Raw genomic sequence first — 20,042 nt, 5'->3', positions numbered from 1 at the left:
CCCAGGTATGTATAAAATAATTTTCTTTTCATCCTTCTCAGGTACCATTTAATTCGTAGTCACCAAACCAAATTTTAACAACATATCAAATTATTTGATTTCATCAGCAAAGGGAGTGCATACATTTGCATAAATCAGAATCAATGCTGAATTATTTCCATCTCGTTGACCATCTCTATTAGTGACACAGCTACACATGAGGCTTTATTCTTACAGCATAGATGTTATTTAGTATATATAAGAGATTCCTGTGTACACATCATATATACAGTCACAATCAGATGTGTATATCTGACTTTAAAAATATGGGGACTGCTTTATTGAAGCAGCCCAAGTCAATCATTTTGTTTTTTTTCCTTCATTTTTTGTGGACTAAGCACAGCTATTACTGTATGTATAAATTATTTATGATGACTATTATCTGAGAAATAGAACATTTTATCATATTTTCTATTACAGTTTAAATTCATTAGGAGTTGGAGTCGGTGCATTTGTTCCCGACTCCGACTCCAGGCACCCTAAATTGCCCCGACTCCACAGCCCTGCGCACCACAGCTATAACGAGTGTTGCAAATTGTTGGTGCTATATATGGGCTTGTGTGTGTGCGTGTGTATGTGTGATCACGTGCAAAGAGGATGGGGGAGGGCACCAAAATCCGGTTTTGCTCAGGTTGCAGTGAAACCTAAGGCCGGCCCTGCCTGTGAGTTTAGGTGGACGGCCTTGTCTTGGTAGGTTTACAGGTTTACAGTTATATTCCATTTCTGAATGATCGCTTGAACAGTGCTCCGTGGGATGTTCAAGGCTTTGGAAATCTTTTTGTAGCCTAACCTGCTTTACATTTCTCAATAACTTTATCCCTGACCTGTCTGGTGTGTTCTTTGGAATTCATGGTGTTGTTGCTCCCAATTTTCTCTTAGACAACCTCTGAGGCTTTCACAGAGCAGCTGTATTTGTACTGACATTAGATTACACACAGGTGCACTCTATTTAGTCATTAGCACTCATCAGGCAATGTCTATAGGCAACTGACTGCACTCAGACAAAAGGGGGCTGAATAATTATGCACACCCCACTTTGCAGTTATTTATTTGTAAAAAATGTTTGGAATGATGTATGGTTTTCGTTCCACTTCTCCCGTGTACACCACTTTGTATTGGTCTTTCACATTGAATTCCAATAAAATTGATTCATGTTTGTGGCAGTAATATGACAAAATGTGGAAAACTTCAATGGGGCCGAATACTTTTGCAAACCACTGTATATCAATTTAAAGAGTGTTAATAAAGTTTAGAGTCAATTAAACACATGTGTTAGTAGTTAAAATCAGGGCTGTGGAGTCGGAGTTGGAGTCGGAGCAATTTTGGGTACCCGGAGTCGGAGTCGGATGATTTTTGTACAAAATCCACAGCCCTGGTAAGTATTAGACTAAGGAGTCGGAGGCGAGGAGTCGGAGCCATTTTGGGTACCCGGAGTCGGAGTCAGTGATTTCATAAACTGAGGAGTCGGAAGATTTTTGTACCGACTACACAGCCCTGGTAAGTATTAGATTAAGGAGTCGAAGTCGGAGCCATTTTGGGTACCCGGAGTCGAGTTGGAGTCGGTGATTTCAAAAACTGAGAAGTCGGAGTCGGAAGATTTTTGTACCGACCCCTCAGCCCTGGATAAAATACATATAATTACATAGATCTATACATCAGTCATGAAAGTGGGACAAATGAGGAAGAAAGAGGGACACGGTCCCCAAAGAGGTACTGTCCCTCCAAAACAGGCATAGTTGGGAGCTATGAAATGCTGCAAGAGACAGCTATGTGTTGCAAGGCTAGCATACAACTACAGTAATGCTTGAACATCTAGTTGAAGAAACCAGTGTTAAAACCTTGTATTAAAGCTGTGCTTACCGTTATACAGCCTGACAGTATATGCTGTGCCTAGAATTAATCTTTTATTACTAGATCTAACATATATATTACAGTATAGTATATACATCACTGGCAAGGTGTGCTTAATCGCAAAACTCTACGTCACCACCGCGAGGCATCTACATCACCTTCGGGGCGGCACAGGGCCGGCACTTCAATTAAGGCAAGGGGGGGGAAATTGTCCAAAGGCCCAAGAATCCATAGGGGACCCCACGTATCTATTTCCCCTTTAAAAATGTCTGTAGTGGCCGCCGGATGCTGTGGCCTGAACTGTCAGGGGTGAGGACGGTGTTGGCTGAGGGGAGTGAGGTGGCCGGGTGTCGGGACATACATTTCTTGATTCTGCCTGGGGCTGCGCTGGCATCATGGTTGCCATGGTTACACTTCTTCCTCCAGCAGCGCGCTCTCCCTGACGTGTCATGCAGGCATGTGACGTCATGCCAGAACGTACATGCCTGTGAGGAGGGAAGAGGCACCCCGCTAACTGGCTGGAGTGGCAGCCGCAGCAGCTGCAGCGATCAGCGTATCTTGAAGAGCGGATTCCAATGTTCCACCTCCTGCAGCTCCCCCAGCTAATGGCACCCTGGAGAGCAGAGCCACCACTCCTGGCAGGAGGTTGCTACCACCTACGCCAGGTAAAGAATGGCCACTTATATATGAGACATGCAATGTCATTAAAGTGGGAACACCCCTTTTAGACTCTCTGTAGGGGAATCAGAATATAGTTTATTGCAGCATGTATGTCGGGGGCACAGCCTTGAATTTTAAACTAGATAGAGATGAAAAGGCTTGTTAGATCAAATGAGTGCTAACAGTGCATTGTGGCCTTGTCTGGCCCCGTAGTTGGCTCACAACAGACAGTGTGGTTGTGTTATGGAGGACAGAGTTGGGTGTGACAGGAGCTGTCACTATATAGGTGATGAAATGGTGACCACAGTATGATTAAAGAAACGCTGCAGTGACGTATAGTGGAATGCAGGAAATTATTCAGGATACCCACTTTAACCTAATGGGCGATACAATAATATCGCCAGGGGGCGGCGCAGCACATTTTTTTTTAATTATTTTTTTTTTTAATCATGTAGCTAGCCTAGTGCTAGCTACATGATAGCCGCTGTGCAGCGGCATCCCCTGACCACCTCCGATCGCCTCCGGCAATCAAAGCAAACAGAAAATCCCGTTCAGAACGGGATTTCCTGTTTGGCTTCCCCCGTCGCCATGGCGACAATTGGGATGACATCATCGACGTCAACGACGTCAGAGGGAGTCCCGATCCACCCCTCAGCGCTGCCTGGCACTGATTGGCCAGGCTGCGCACGGGGTCTTGGGGGGGGAGCGGTGCGGCACGGTGGGTAGCGGCGAATCAGCGCGGAGCGGCGGCGATCGGTATATACACGCAGCTAGCAAAGTGCTAGCTGTGTGCAACAAAAAAAAATTATGCAAATCGGCCCACCAGGGCCTGAGAAATCCTCTGTGGCGGCTTACCCCGAGCTCAGCTCGGGATTATCCCCCAGAGGGTTAAAGGTTATTCTCCTGGTTTCAGCATCAGAAACACTTCCTATAGCTATATATGGCTGTGTACTGGTATGTAGCCCCACCCTCCCAGTGATGCTTAGCCTAGGCTGTTTAGCAATGCGGAATTCTCCTCAGAGCATTCTAGGACACCAGGCATTATTTTCACTGGCTTTGGAATTCCCCGAAACAAACTTTCCACAGAGCTGATAAATTATTTCTAAAAGCAATTTCATTCATTATATTATTTCACTACAGTGCCTCTTGAATAGACGGGATGCACCAGTTTTACTGAACACAAATTAATTTAACTTGTACCTGAATTCAAACAAAAAATGTTGCCCAACAGTGAGGTTGCATTAGTTATGTCATAGCTCCCAACTGTCCCCCTCTTTTGGAGGGACAGTCTCTCTTTGGGAACCTTGTCCCCCTTTCCTCCTCATTTGTCTCTTTCAGGACTTTGTCCCTCTTTCTATGTAAATATATATATTTCTCTACTAAAAAAATGTGTTTGATTGACTTTAAACTTTATTCCCATCCTTTAAAATTATATATTAATAATTTAAAAATGTTAATATGAAGGAAAATGAACCAGGATAGAAAGGATCAGTGTGGTTTGAATTATAAAACAACCTATTTTTCTCATGAAATCTTTATGGTATGTATGACTAGGGGTGTGATTAAGGGAGTGGCAGGGGCGTGGCTTAAGTGTCCTTCTTTCCCATCTCAAAAAGTTGGGAGGTGTGGTTATACTTTGAATCAGGATGATACTATTTATTGGCTAACTACAATCCTTGGCTCTAGTCTACTTCAGGGAACCCAGCACAATTCCTCATGGGGAGCAGTTCTCCAATCACAGTACTCTCTTACAGCACTAAGCGATGTGATTGGTCAAATAGCGTGGGTGTAGTTTACTACAAGCCTGGGGGCTGACTATGCTGGGAAGGGCGAGGGGGGTAGGAGGCTCCCAATTTACCTTTGCCCCGGGGCCCCCATGTTGCTTAAACCAGCCCTGGGGCTGTGAGAGCCTGTGTGTATATTGTGAGTCTGGGGAATCCAGTAGTTAGGCTGCTGGAAGGGACAGGGCTGCTGTATATGGATGCAGGTGGCTGCAGACAGAGCTGCACGTGATCAGTGGAGCTGCTGCTGCACATGGCAGGCTGCTTAGGTAAACACAGTACAATAGGGGGTTTTATCATCAAAGCAAGGTGACTGCTGGGTACATCAGTGACTGCAGGGTAGGCCTGTGTTGGTGGCGCAGGAAGAAGTACTGTCCACAGCAGGCTGCCTGTGCTGCTCACACCAACCCCGACACTACAGGTGGGAGCCTTCCAAGCTTCCCGATACTGCCTGTGTAGTATGGCTGCAGGGCGCCTCTCACTGAGCAGACAGGTGTGCTCTCCCCGCCGGCCAACAGCCCATACTGCTACTTTATCTAATCTACCATATGGGAACATGATGCATGCGGTGCAGTGGCGGTGCAGCAAATGCAAGGTAAGATGTGCCCATAGCAACCGCGTCAATTATATCAGTCAGTGCCAGTGCAGAGATGCTGCCCATAGCAACCGTGTCAGTTATATCAGTCAGTGCAGAGATGCTGCCCATAGCAACCGCATCAGTTATATCAGTCAGTGCCAGTGCAGAGATGCTGCCCATAGCAACCGTGTCAGTTATATCAGTCAGTGCAGAGATGCTGCCCATAGCAACCGCATCAGTTATATCAGTCAGTGCCAGTGCAGAGATGCTGCCCATAGCAACCGTGTCAGTTATATCAGTCAGTGCAGAGATGCTACAGAAGGAAGAGATTCTCCTGCGCTACCCCCTCACTCGGTATGGGCTGTGATGGTTTCAAGGTGCTGCTCCTGGTTGCTGGGTGGTACCAGTGACCTAAGTAAAATAGTAGAAGAGACAAGAGCGCTCCTTTGGTGTAATACTTTTCTTTACTTAAAATTTCACGCATACAGGTTACACTTACAATGTGTTAAAAACAAAAGCGCTTCTCAGGCCTGCCAACCGTCCTCTCCTACCCTGTGTTTGGCCAAAACAGCAGGTGCGGTGTCTCCCGACGCGTGTAACCTGTATGCGTGAAATTTTAAGTAAAGAAAAGTATTACACCAAAGGAGCACTCTTGTCTCTTCTACTATAGTGCAGAGATGCTGCCCATAGCAACTGTGTCAGTTATATCAGTCAGCGCAGAGATGCTGCCCATAGCAACCAAACAGTTTTATCAGTCAGTGCAGAGGAAATCATGAAAGTGGAACTAGATTTTCAAAATCCGTTTTTACAGAGAACCCAAGGCGGAATTTTTAATTCTAAATAGGACCTGTATTCACCTGTAGCTTGTCAATCACTGTTCTCCTCCATTACAGGATCTCCCCGCCTCCACTAGCTTCCTCCAATCGGAAGCTAAGTGCTTACTTTGGCACAAGCTCTGTGTACCCTTGGGCCTGATTCATCAAGCTGTGTTCCTTAGCAGTGCAGCTTAAAGAAAACCTGTACGAAAAAAGTTCCCCTGGGAGTACTCACCTCAGTAGGGGGAAGCCTCTGGACACTATAGAGGCTTCCCCCATCCTCCTGTGTCCCACAGCGGTCTCGCTGCAGCCCCCGGAACGCACAGGCGATAATTTGTCCTGCTGTGCCATATTTACCTTTTCTGGCTCCAGCGGGGGCGCTGTTGCGGCTCTTCTGACGCAGATAGGCGGACAAGGCCAATCTCCTTTGGGTCCGCTGTACTGCGCAGGCGCAGGAGAGCGGTCCGACGGAGATCAGCTATTTCCGCCTATCTCCATGGGAAGAGCGGATACTGCGCCTGCATTGGAGCCAAGAGGTAAATATTTACATCGCCGCCGCTCCAGGAGAATTTCGCCGCCGCCGTAGGACCGAGGAGGACGGGGGAAGCCTCAATAGGATCCGGAGGCTTCCCCCTACTGAGGTGAGTACCCCCAGGGGAACTTTTTTCATTACAGATTTTCTTTAACCCTGGCATTCAATTTTTCCCAGGATTTCTGTGCAAAAAAGTGATAAAATTTATTTTTTAAACTTTTTTTTCCTGTAACTTGCAAAAATGTGTCAAGCAAGGGTCTAGTATGCAGTGCAGGAGAGTATTGATGTGTATGCACATTTATACTGTTCACAGCATGTTTTTATGGACGGATATATCCAGTGGTGGACACAGCCAGCAGTGGGCCCCTGTGCAAAATATCAATTGTGGGCTCCCCTGACCTGCGGTGCGCAAAGCGCGCCGCGGCAAAAAATGGGTGTGGAATGACCGGATAAGGGCGGAGCTAACTGTAATTTAAAGTGATCCCGGGGTGAGAGTGATATGGAGGCTGCCATATTTATTTCCTTTTAAACAATACTAGTTGCCTGGCGGCCCTGCTGATCTATTTGGCTGCAGCAGTGGCGTACCTAGGGCATTTGACACCCGGTGCTAGGTATTGAAAGACACCCCCCCCACACGGTACACCACCTGCGGCGTGCGAAAATGGGCGTGGCTATGACCGGATGGGGCGGAGCTAATTTAAAAGTGCACCCAAGTTTTAGTCAACCTTTCTCCAGAAAATTCACATCATTGCGCAGCTTTTCTCCAGAAAATACACAAAATGTCAGAAGCTTTCAACATAAAATACACGTAATGCGAGAACATTTCACCAGACATTACACGTTATGTGAGCAGATTTCACAAGAAAATACATTCAATCATGTCGGCAGATTTGACCAGAAAAAAATCATTCAATCTTGCGGTAGATTTGACCAGAACATACACAATGTCAGCACCAGATTTCACCACAAAATACACAATATCAGTAGTTAAACTGACCACAAAATACACAATGACGGTAGTTAAACTGACCACAAAATACACAACGGTAGTTAAACTGACCACAAAATACATAATGACGGTAGTTAAACTGACCACAAAATACACAATGTCGGTAGCAGATCTGACCACAAAATACACAATATCGGTAACAGATTTGAGTGTTGGCAAGCTGATAGCCTGGTGGGTAGGTGGTGAAGGGTGAGCAGCCTGATTGCCTAGTGGGTAGGTGGGCAGCCTGCTGGGTAGCAGTGGTGGGTAGGGGGGCAGCAGTGGTGGGTAGCCTGCTGGGTAGCCTGGTGGGTAGGTGGGCAGCAGTGGTGGGTAGGTGGGTAGCATGGTGGGTAGGGGGGCAGCAGTGGTGGGTAGGTGGCCAGCCTGCTGGGTAGCCTGGTGGGTAGGTAGGCAGCCTGCTGGGTAGCAGTGGTGGGTAGGTGGGCAGCAGTGGTGGGTAGGTGGGCAGCCTGCTGGGTAGCCTGGTGGGTAGGTGGGCAGCCTGCTGGGTAGCAGTGGTGGGTAGGTGGGCAGCAGTGGTGGGTAGGTGGGCAGCAGTGGTGGGTAGCCTGGTGGGTAGGTGGGCAGCCTGCTGGGTAGCCTGGTGGGTAGGTGGGCAGCAGTGGTGGGTAGGTGGGCAGCAGTGGTGGGTAGCCTGGTGGGTAGGTGGGCAGCAGCGGTGGGTAGGTGGGCAGCAGCGGTGGGTAGGTGGGCAGCAGCGGTGGGTAGGTGGGCAGCAGTGGTGGGTAGCCTGCTGGGTAGCCTGGTGGGTAGGTAGGCAGCAGTGGTGGGTAGGTGGGCAGCCTGCTGGGTAGCCTGGTGGGTAGGTGGGCAGCAGTGGTGGGTAGGTGGGCAGCAGTGGTGGGTAGGTGGGCAGCAGTGGTGGGTAGCCTGCTGGGTAGGTGGGCAGCAGTGGTGGGTAGGTGGGCAGCAGCGGTGGGTAGGTGGGCAGCAGTGGTGGGTAGGTGGGCAGCAGTGGTGGGTAGCCTGCTGGGTAGGTGGGCAGCAGTGGTGGGTAGGTGGGCAGCAGCGGTGGGTAGGTGGGCAGCAGCGGTGGGTAGGTGGGCAGCAGCGGTGGGTAGGTGGGCAGCAGTGGTGGGTAGGTGGGCAGCAGCGGTGGGCAGGTGGGCAGCAGCGGTGGGCAGGTGGGCAGCAGCGGTGGGTAGCCTGCTGGGTAGCCTGGTGGGTAGGTGGGCAGCAGCGGTGGGTAGGTGGGCAGCAGTGGTGGGTAGGTGGGCAGCAGTGGTGGGTAGCCTGCTAGCAGTGGTGGGTAGGTGGGCAGCAGCGGTGGGCAGGTGGGCAGCAGCGGTGGGCAGGTGGGCAGCAGCGGTGGGTAGCCTGGTGGGTAGGTGGGCAGCAGCGGTGGGTAGGTGGGCAGCAGTGGTGGGTAGGTGGGCAGCAGTGGTGGGTAGCCTGGTGGGTAGGTGGGCAGCAGTGGTGGGTAGGTGGGCAGCAGTGGTGGTAGGTGGGCAGCAGTGGTGGGTAGGTGGGCAGCAGCGGTGGGTAGGTGGGCAGCAGTGGTGGGTAGCCTGCTAGCAGTGGTGGGTAGGTGGGCAGCAGCGGTGGGCAGGTGGGCAGCAGCGGTGGGCAGGTGGGCAGCAGCGGTGGGTAGCCTGGTGGGTAGGTGGGCAGCAGCGGTGGGTAGGTGGGCAGCAGTGGTGGGCAGGTGGGCAGTAGTGGTGGGTAGCCTGGTGGGTAGGTGGGCAGCAGTGGTGGGTAGGTGGGCAGCAGCGGTGGGTAGGTGGGCAGCAGCGGTGGGTGGCCGGTGCACCTGTAAAAGAAAAAAACCTTACCTGCAGATGTCTTCCGAGTCCCAGGCAGCCTCCGCAGCTCCTCTTGAATGTCCCGCGCCGTCTCCTGCTGCGTCATCAGTGCAGGGCTACGGGAAGATGGCCGCCAAAGCCCACACTGGAGACAAAAATAGACGGCAAGATGGTGTCGGCGGCCATCTTGCCGTCTATTTTTGTCTCCAGTGCGGGCTTCGGCGGCCATCTTCCCGTAGCCCTGCTCGGGTAAACTGAGGGCGGCTATCAGCCGCCCTGTCAGTGCCCGTTGCCGGCGCCCGTGGAGGGGAAGCGCCGAAGGAGGGGACCCAGGTGAGGGAGATGTGGGGGGTATTTCCCCCCTCCCCGCCGACGCTGCCACCCCTCCTTCAGCGCTGCTTCCCCTCCTGTGTCATCAAGGCTTCTGGGGAGGCCTTGATGACACCCCCCCTGGAGCTGACACCCGGAGCGGAGCGCTCCTGGCCGCCCCATGGTAGGGACGCCACTGGGCTGCAGTAATAAACTGAATTACACCAGCAACAAGCATGCAGCTTAATCTTCTCAGTTCTGACAATATTGTCAGAAACCCCTGACCTGCTGCATGCTTGTTCAGGGTCTATGGTTGAAAGAATAAGAGGCAGAGGACCAGAACGGCAACCAGGCAACTAGTATTGCTTAAAAGGAGAGAAATATGGCAGCCTCAATATTATTCTCACCTCAGGTTCCCTTGAAAAGTGCAACGCAAAGACAGTGGGCCCAAGTTTTGGTGACCCTTTCCCCAGAAAATTCACATAATTGTGCAGGTTTTCTCAAGAAAATACACATAATGTGAGCAGATTTGCCCATAAAATACATTCAATCATGTCGGCAGATTTGCCCATAAAATACATTCAATCATGTCGGCAGATATGCCCAGAAAATACGTGCAATGATGTCGGCAGATATGCCCAGAAAATACGTGCAATGATGTCGGCAGATATGCCCAGAAAATACGTGCAATGATGTCGGCAGATATGCCCAGAAAATACGTGCAATGATGTCGGCAGATATGCCCAGAAAATATGTGCAATGATGTCGGCAGATATGCCCAGAAAATACGTGCAATGATGTCGGCAGATATGCCCAGAAAATACGTGCAATGATGTCGGCAGATATGCCCAGAAAATACGTGCAATCATGTAGGCAGATATGCCCAGAAAATACGTGCAATCATGTCGGCAGATATGCCCAGAAAATACGTGCAATCATGTCGGCAGATTTGCCCAGAGAATACGTTCAATCAGGTCGGCAGATTTGCCCAGAAAATACATGCAATCATGTCGGCAGATTTGCCCAGAACATACATGCAATCATGTGGCAGACCTGCCCAGAACATACACCTGCTAAAATAAATAATAAAAAAACCATTTACTCACCTGCAGCAGCAGACCTCCTGTCCCAGCCTCCATCCGGCGCGCAGCTCCCATGGGTGGTTGGGTGGATAGGTAGCCTGGTGGGTGAGTGGGTAGGTAGCCTGGTGGGTAGGTAGCCTGGTGGGTAGGTAGGTAGGCAGCCGGGTGGGTAGGTAGGTAGCCCTTAGCCGGGTGGGTAGGTAGCCTGGTGGGTGGCTGGTAGCCGGGTGGGTGGGTAGCCTGGTGGGTGGCTGGGTAGGCGGGTGGGTAGGTAGCCTGGTGGGTGGGTAGGTGGGTGGGTAGGTAGCTAGGTGGGTGGGTAGGTAGCTGGGTGGGTGGGTGGGTAGGTAGGTAGCCTGGTGGGTCTTTAGGTAGGTAGCCTGGTGGGTTGGTAGGTAGCCGGGTGGGTGGGTAGGTAGGTAGCCTGGTGGGTAGGTAGGTAGCCGGGTGGGTGTGTAGGTAGCCGGGTGGGTGGTTAGGTAGCCGGGTAGGTAGCCGGGTGGGTGGTTAGGTAGCCGGGTGGGTGGTTGGGTAGCCGGGTAGGTAGGTAGCCGGGTGGGTGGTTAGGTAGCCGGGTAGGTAGCCGGGTGGGTGGGTAGCCAGGTGGGTGGTTAGGTAGTCGGGTAGGTAGCCGGGTGGGTAGGTAGCCGGCACGGTGGTTAGGTAGCCGGGTGGGTAGGTAGCCGGGTGGGTAGGTAGCCGGTTGGGTGGTTAGGTAGCCGGGTGGGTGGGTAGCCGGGTGGGTGGTTAGGTAGCCGGGTGGGTGGGTAGCCGGGTGGGTGGTTAGGTAGCCGGGTGGGTGGTTAGGTAGCCGGGTGGGTGGTTAGGTAGCCGGGTGGGTAGGTAGCCGGGTGGGTGGTTAGGTAGCCGGGTGGGTGGTTAGGTAGCCGGGTAGGTAGCCGGGTGGGTGGGTAGCCGGGTGGGTGGTTAGGTAGCCGGGTGGGTAGGTAGGAGGGTGGGTGGTTAGGTAGCCGGGTAGGTAGCCGGGTGGGTGTGTAGGTATCCGGGTGGGTAGGTAGCCGGGTGGGTGGTTAGGTAGCCGGGTAGGTAGCTGGGTGGGTGTGTAGGTATCCGGGAGGGTAGGTAGCCGGGTGGGTGGTTAGGTAGCCGGGTAGGTAGCCGGGAGGGTAGGTAGCCGGCAGGGCGGTTAGGTAACCGGGTAGGTATCCGGGTGGGTAGGTAGCCGGGTGGGTAGCCGGGTGGGTGGTTAGGTAGCCGGGTAGGTAGCCGGGTGGGTGTGTAGGTATCCGGGTGGGTAGGTAGCCGGGTGGGTGGTTAGGTAGCCGGGTAGGTAGCCGAGTGGGTAGGTAGCCGGCAGAGTGGTTAGGTAGCCGGGTAGGTAGCCGGGTGGGTGGTTAGGTAGCCGGGTGGGTAAGGTAGCCGGGTGGGTAAGGTAGCCGGGTGGGTGGGTAGCTATCCGGGTGGGGGGCCCGACTCCTATCCTCCCTCCCTCACCTCGGGGGGCCCCCCTCCCGGTATGCGCGGCGGCCGGCGGGAGAGCAGAAAATACAGGAAGTCTCCGGCCGGGGCTGCAGCAGACGCTAGAGGCAGCTGCCGCTTGGTCTCCAACTTTGTATACTGCTCGATACTTCCTTAATGGGCCCCCTGAAGCAGGGGAACTTCAGGGGCCCTTGTGCGGCGGCACGACCTGCACGGCCGTATGTCCGCCACTGGATATATCTGTCCATACCGCTAGGGAGGTTAATGTGAAGGAGCGCCCGCTTTGCCTAGGGCCCGTAACTAACTGCAGGTGGTCTTGTGCAGTATCGTTACCGCGATACTTCACTTGCAGCCGCTACTATGTTAACTTACATAGTTACAACTATGCAAATGAACAGCGTAGCGGCCGCAAGTGAATTATCGCGATAACCAGGGTCGGACTGGGACACCAAGGGCCCACCAAGGAAGTTTCAGCCTGGGGCCCCCCCCCTCTCCTCCTCCCCCCCCCCCCCCCCATTTTGGGCTCACATACACATGTACTCTAGAAATTTTGCATGACTTTATGGTAGGGAATAGATTGTGAGCAATTCTGAGGACAGTCTCCAATAGGGATATGTCTAAATGCGAAACTAAATGGGTGTCACCATGCACTGGAACATCGGCGTGGTCATGATGAGTCATGGGCAGACTTAAAAAAAAAATACAAAACACAAAATAAGTAGCGGCGTTATTCACAGAGATTAGGTCCGACCAGATACATTGTAGATAAAATATTCAAGTAGTTACATGCCTCATAATTCATCAAGTAGTCAAATGGCAGCAGATACCCCCACAAAATGCAATCAGGTTGACGGCAGATACCCCCACACAATGCAATCAGGTTGGTGGCAGATACCCCCACAAAATGCAATCAGGTTGACAGCAGATACCCCCACACAATGCAATCAGGTTGACGGCAGATACCCCCACAAAATGCAATCCAAAAGTCACTTATCTATTGCAAAGTGGCAACAGCAATTTAAACTAAATAAAAACGTTTTAACTCATACATGAACATTATGGAAAATCCAAGTTGAAAATAAACTGTGAAGATAAACAATTTCATCCATCCTACTCCTGAAAAATGTATTCTTTTTTTTTTATTTTAGAACCTCCCAGTTTTATTTTCTGTTTTAAAAAGCTAAAAAGTAGCTATTGTCTCATATGATGATGATTCAGCCTTTTCCATAGTCTCGCAGTTAGCAATCATGTGACCCTCAACAAGACAAATTCAGCAATCATGAGGTCCCCCGTCAAGACAAAATCAGCAATCATGAGGCCCCTAACAAGACAAATTCAGCAATCATGAGGCCCCCAACATGACAAATTCAGCAATCATGAGGCCCCCAACAAGACAAATTCAGCAATCTTGAGGCCCCCAACAAGACAAATTCAGCAATCATGAGGCCCCCAACAAGACATTCAGTAACCATGAGGCCCCCAACAAGACAAATTCAGTAACCATGAGGCCCCCAACAAGACAAATTCAGCAGTCATGAGGCACATAAATAAACAGCATTTCACATAAATAGGCAGAATGCCCACTTAATATGGTATACACCTCTCACCTGGCTTCTGAATTCTCCTCTACTGGCTGCTGTGCCAGGCAATACTGTTTTTGGCTGGATTGGGGATGATGTGTGGGTTGAAAGGCCTGGCGGTGATGCTGTGGCCGGCCTGGCGGTGATGCTGGGCTGTACTTGGCTGGTTGAAGTAAATGTTGGCCTGACTGTTGGTGGTGATGCTGTGGCCTTTTTGACAGTGATTCTGGGCTGGTTGGCTGGTGGTGATGCTGGGCTGGCCTGGATAGTTTAGGTAGTGACAGGTGCACCCTAGTTTAGGTAGCACCAGGAGCCTCCCAGCTTAGGTAGTGACAGGACCCCCAAGTTTAGGTAGCGACAGGAGCCCCCCAGTTTAGTTAATGACAGATACCCCCCAGTTTAGGTAGTGACAGGAGCACCCAGTGTTTGTAGTGACAGGTGCCCCCCAGTTAAGGTAGTAACAGGTGCCCCCCAGGGTATGTAGTGACAGGAGCCCCCAGTTTAGGTAGTGACAGGGCCCCCCAGTTCAGGTAGTGACAGGTGCCCCCAGTTCAGGTATTGACAGGCGCCCCCCCCCAGTTCAGTTAGTGACAGGTACCCCCAGTTTAGGTATGACAGGAGCCCCCAGTGTATGCAGTGACAGGGACCCCCCCCCCAGTGTATGTAGTGACAGGAGCCCCCAGTTTAGGTAGTGACAGGGCCCCCCAGTTCAGGTAGTGACAGGTGCCCCCAGTTCAGGTATTGACAGGCGCCCCCCAGTTCAGTTAGTGACAGGTACCCCCAGTTTAGGTATGACAGGAGCCCCCCAGTGTATGCAGTGACAGGGACCCCCCCCCCCCCAGTGTATGTAGTGACAGGAGCCACTAGTTTAGGTAGTGACAGGGCCCCCCAGTATAGATAGACAGGTCTATAGGTGTCCCCAGTTTAAATAGCCAGATCTATAGGTGTCCTCAGTGGCAGCGGAGAGAGAAGAGAAGCGGTGGGGAAGGGAGGACGTTTCCCCCTCCCCCTTCCCTCACCTTGGGGCTCCCCCTCTCTCGCTCCCCCCTTTAGAATTAAGTGATGCGGCAGGCAGCGCCGCTGTGCCTGCCACTTCTTTTCTCTCTCCGCTGCCACCCCAGGGCGGGCGGGCCAGCCACGTCCGGGTAGCTAGGGGGGGCAGCAGCTAGCCAGGGGAGTGCGCATGCCCCATTTTGCCCTATGTAGGGACGCCCATGGCATGGTAGGCAGATAGGTAGCCGGGTAGGCAGTTATGTAGCCGGGTGGGAGGGTAGGCACATAGGTAGCTGGGTGGGCAGTTAGGTAGCCGGGTGGGAGGGTAGGCAGTTAGGTAGCCAGGTGGGCAGATAGGTAGCTGGGTGGGCAGTTAGGTAGCCGGGTGGGCAGTTAGGTAGCCAGGTGGGAGGGTAGGCAGATAGGTAGCTGGGTGGGTAAATAGGTAGCCGGGTGGGCAGATAGGTAGCCGGGTGGGAGGGTAGGCAGATAGGTAGCTGGGTGGGTAGATAGGTAGCCAGGTGGGCAGTTAGGTAGCCAGGTGGGAGGGTAGGCAGTTAGGTAGCCGGGAGGGCAGATAGGTAGCTGGGTGGGTAGATAGGTATCCAGGTGGGCAGATAGGTAGCCGGGTGGGCAGATAGGTAGCCGGGTGGGCAGATAGGTAGCCGGGTGGGAGGGTAGGCAGTTAGGTAGCCGGGTGGGCAATTAGGTAGCCGGGTGGGAGGGTAGGCAGATAGGTAGCTGGGTGGGTAGATAGGTAGTTAGGTAGCCGGGTGGGCAGTTAGGTAGCCGGGTGGGAGGGTAGGCAGAAGGGTAGCCGGGTGGGAGGGTAGGCAGTTAGGTAGCCGGGTGGGCAGTTAGGTAGCCGGGTGGGAGGGTAGGCAGATAGGTAGCTGGGTGGGTAGATAGGTAGCCGGGTGGGCAGCCAGTTAGGTAGCCGGGTGGGTAGATAGGTAGCCGGATGGGCAGTTAGGCAGCCGGGTGGGAGGGTAGGCAGATAGGTAGCTGGGTGGGTAGATAGGTAGCCGGATGGGTGGGTAGGCAGTTAGGTAGCCGGGTGGGCAGTTAGGTAGCCGGGTGGGAGGGTAGGCAGAAGGGTAGCCAGGTGGGAGGGTAGGCAGTTAGGTAGCCGGGTGGGCAGTTAGGTAGCCAGGTGGGAGGGTAGGCAGATAGGTAGCTGGGTGGGTAGATAGGTAGCCGGGTGGGCAGCCAGTTAGGTAGCCGGGTGGGTAGATAGGTAGCCGGATGGGCAGTTAGGCAGCCGGATGGGAGGGTAGGCAGATCGGTAGCCGGGTGGGTAGATAGGTAGCCGGGTGGGAATGTAGGCAGTTAGATAGCCGGGTGGGCAGTTAGGTAGCCGGGTGGGTAGCCAGTGGGGGCCCCGACTCCTTTGCTCCCCCTCACCTGGGTGTCCCCCCTCCTATTACAAGCTGCGGGGAGGGCAGCTCTTTTCCCCGGTGGGGCCCCCTCCTATCCTCCCCCTCCCTCACCTCGGACTCTCGGAGGGCCCACCTCCTATTACGAGCGGCGGGAGAGCGGCGGGTACAGCAAACTTCCGGCGAGGTAAAGCAGAAGATAGAGGTCCAGCTGCCTCCCAGTCGCTGTCTCCTTTGTAATTGCCGCGCACTAAACCAGGAAGCAGTGCGAGCGGCATAGAGGAGACAGCGTAGCCCGGGAGGCAGCTGGACCTCTATCTTCTGCTATACCTCGCCGGAACTTTGCTGTAACCGCCGCTCTACCGCCGCTCGTAATAGGAGGGGGGCCCTCTGAGGTGAGGGAGGGGGAGGATAGGAGGGGGCCCCCCCCCGGGGGGAAAGAGGTTTTTAATAAATTAAAAAAAAAACAAAAAAAAAACGTCACGACGCTAGTGCCCCCCTCCCTCTTAGCTCTGGGGCCCCCAGGAGGAGGGGCAGTCGGGGCCCACCGATGGGATCATCGGTGGTTCGGCGGCTCTGTCCGAGCCTGGCGATAACAATACTTCACAGGACACCCGCAGTTAGTTACGCGCTTTTCTATGTAAGCAAAGTAAAACGCAAGAAAAACTCATGTGCAAAACGCTAATGCAATTAAAATGCACTCAAAACACTAATAAAACACATTAACGCATATGCAGCAAAACGCAACCTTTCAAGCATCGCCTAGTGTGTTCCCAACCCTCAATGAGAACTTTGGACAGTGCTAATCCTATTAGAGGGTGGATGATGAATTGAAAATTAGGTGTGTGCACAAGGATTTTGGGCCATGTCTACGGCTAGAACCCACTAGGGCGATATTGGCAGAGTTTTTAGATCGCTGACGATTGAAAAAAAAACAGAAAAAAAACAAAAAAACGATTTGCCAATGTATTTAAATGGTGGGGAACCCACTAGTGCGATTGCGATTAGGATTAATCACAATCGCATGACATGCAGCATTTTGGGCAATCAATGCTATGCAGGTCCGTTTCTAGGGGCCGTGCAGCCGTGCGGCAGCTCTGAGCGCAGAGGGAGGGGGGGGCGCTGTAATGGAGGGGGGAGCCGCAGCCGTGGGGAGGGCAGCCCGACCTCTCCCTTCCTTCCTCTCCCTGGGCCGCCCTCCGTGCTCCCCCTCCAGACTGCAGAGTAATGCGCAGGGAAGCGCTGTATACAACTACTCACCTCCCTGGTTCCAATCGCCTCTCACTCGCCGCCGGTCTTCTCCTCTCTGCATAGACGCTGATACACACGCTGCTTCCTGTTCAGCGGGTGTATCAGTGTCTGTGCAGAGAGGAGAAGACCAACGGTGAGTGAGCAGGCGCTTGGAACCAGGAAGGTGAGTAGTTGTATACAGCGTTTCCCTGCGCTAATTACTCTGCAGTCGGAGGGGGAGCACGGAGGGCGGCCCGGGGTGAGGAAGGGAGGGAGAGGTTGGGCTGCCCTCCCCACGGCTGCGGCTCCCCCATTATGAGGGGGGCACCTACCTACCTATACTGGGGGGCAGCTACCTATCTAGACTATACATTTGGGGCACCTACCTATATAACCTATACTAGGGGGAACCTACCTATCTAACCTATACTGGGGGAACCTACCTATCTAACCTACACTGGGGCACCTACCTATACTGGGGGAACCTACCTATCCAACCCATACTGGGGAAACCTACCTATGTAATGTATACTCGGGGAAGCTACCTATCTAAACTATACTGGGGCACCTACCTATATAATCTATACTGGGGACACCTACTTATCTAACCTATACTGCGGGCGCTTACCTAGCTAGCCTATACTGCGGGCACCTACCTAGCTAGCCTATACTGGGGGCGCCTACCTAGCTAGCCTATACTGGTGGCAACAATACTGGCTACCTATATTGGAGGCACATACCTAACTAACCTATACTGGGGTCACCTACCTATCTAACCTATGCTGGGGGCAACTATTATGGCTACGTATATTAGAGGCACCCACCTAGCTAACCTGTACGGGGGCACCTACTTATCTAACCTATACAAGGGGCAACTGCCTATCTAACCTATAATGGGGCAACTATACTGGATACCTATACCGGAGGCACATACCTGGCTAACCTATACTGGGGGCAATTATACTGGAGCACCTATGCCTGGCTACCTACACTGGGGGGACCTATAGTTGGCTACCTATACTGAGGGCAACTAGACCTGGCTAACCTATACTGTTGACACCCCCCACGGCAGGTGGGGGGCACAATTTTTAGACTCTCGCCCTGGGTGCATTTTAGCCTAGAAACTGCCCTGATGTTATGTATAGAAGTGCTGCAAAACAGTTTTCAAAAAGAAATTTTACAGCGATTTGGGGGCTGAGCGTTTATAATTTTAAATAAAGTTAATTATACTTACTGGGTGTCTCGATGTCCAGCTTCCGCCCATAGCCCCGCCCCCTAGCAGAAGATGTCACAGAAGCTTCTCTGATTGGTGCTAGAGAAACACCTATGACCTCTTCCATTAGGGGGCAGGGCTACGAAGGAAAGCCTTTTATTTAAATCTGCAAATGCTCGCCCCCAAATTGCTGCAAAATTCATTTTTCAAAGCGATTTTGCAGTGTTTCTATACTTAGCACTGAGCTCAAACACACTCAAAATGCTGCCTGCCCTGCGATTGCGATTAACTCTAATCACAATCGCATTAGTGGGTTCAGCCCCATTTAGATACAGTGACAAAGTTTTTTTGGAATCACTGTCGATTGTCAGTGATCCCAAAACACTGCCAAAAACGCCAGTGGGTCCCAGCCCTTAGGGTCACTTTATGGCTGGGTTTACACGTACTCACATGCATCTGAAACAGCCGATAATGACGGTTTCAACTGCCGATCATTATGTGTGTACAGAGGCTGCAGATCGCTATTGCTCGGGCATCGTTAAAGATCCGTACGACTCCCGATACCCAAGCACGACCATTCGCAATGCTTTCTACTAGCCCGCCCACCAATTAAAGCCCTTCCGTCATCACAACAATTCTCGCATGTGTGTATGTAGCTTCAGTGTATAGAAGCCATAGCAGTCACCTTGTGGAATATGATCCAGCCCTACACACGAGTACATTTGAAATCGGCACCGGTAGACTTGGGCGCAGGATACAGCGCTATAAGGCTGATCCTGCTTCTGCACAAGTCCAGGCCGTTTTAATTACTATTCCCCCTACAGGCCGCCATGAATAGTGGGGGAATGAAATAATTTGGCTTCCAGCGATTGCTGGAGACCAAATTATTTTGTTTTCAAGCAACTTTGGCTCTGTCTTCTGACGGAGCCGACGTTACTCACTGAGCACCGCTATAGACTGATTCCCATTACAGTCTATAGCGGCGCTGGCTGCGTCCAAATCTAGCAGCGCTGAAAAGCATTGCTCCGCTACACACTGCCAGCAAAACTCCTCATCTTCCCTAACGGCACCATAATATCGCTCAGCATCGCCCCATACACAGACCTCAGGTTATACACAGCCCAGAAGATCACAGTAAGGACAGAGCGGCTGTATATGGATGCAGGTGGCTACAGACAGAGCTGCATGTGATCAGGGGCGCTGCTGCTGCACATGGCAGGCTGAGCAGATGGTGATTTTCAGTGTGTACAGGCCTTACATCTACAGACATGTTACTATATGCTTCTCTGGGTGCACCAGCAGCATTGAGGAGGGGAGGAGCAGCGACATATTGACGGGCAGGCCAGTGTTTCAGTGCCAAGCTGTGGCTAACATGGTGACAGCTTCAGCTCTATTGCTGGGAGATCAGGGGGCGGAGCTGCCCAGTGTGACAGCACTAAGGAGGGGAGGAGCAGCCACATGCTAAGGGGCGGGCCAGAGTACTCTAGACAGCCGAACCCTGTATATCACATAACCACAGCATTGCAGATAGAGTGAAAATAACAGGGTGCAGACACACATCCAACATTGATTGGCCAATTGCTAGAGACTGTTACCACCTCAATGTAGAGTGAGACTTTAAATACTGAGACCAGCTTGTGCAAATAAGCCTCTCATACGACATGGCAGTGATAAAATTGGCCAATCAAAATTGGATGTGTCCCAAGCTTAAATGTGTGGATAGGCATATGCAGGTCACTGAGTACATAACTGCATGATGCATGCACAGCAGTATATACAGCGCAGCACACGCTCCCTTCCTGACCTTTCC

At 52.2% G+C, this 20,042-nt stretch overlaps 1 long non-coding RNA gene across 1 annotated transcript in view; it reads right to left on the bottom strand.

The window, feature by feature from the left end:
- Positions 1 to 20,042, bottom strand: part of LOC137532279 (uncharacterized) — a 34,903-nt gene that overhangs the window by 14,285 nt on the left and 576 nt on the right. The gene's annotated exons all lie outside the window — the stretch shown is intronic.

Source organism: Hyperolius riggenbachi, chromosome 9, assembly GCF_040937935.1.
Source record: "Hyperolius riggenbachi isolate aHypRig1 chromosome 9, aHypRig1.pri, whole genome shotgun sequence".
NCBI lineage: Eukaryota > Metazoa > Chordata > Amphibia > Anura > Hyperoliidae > Hyperolius > Hyperolius riggenbachi.
This window is presented reverse-complemented; position numbering and strand designations above follow the sequence as displayed.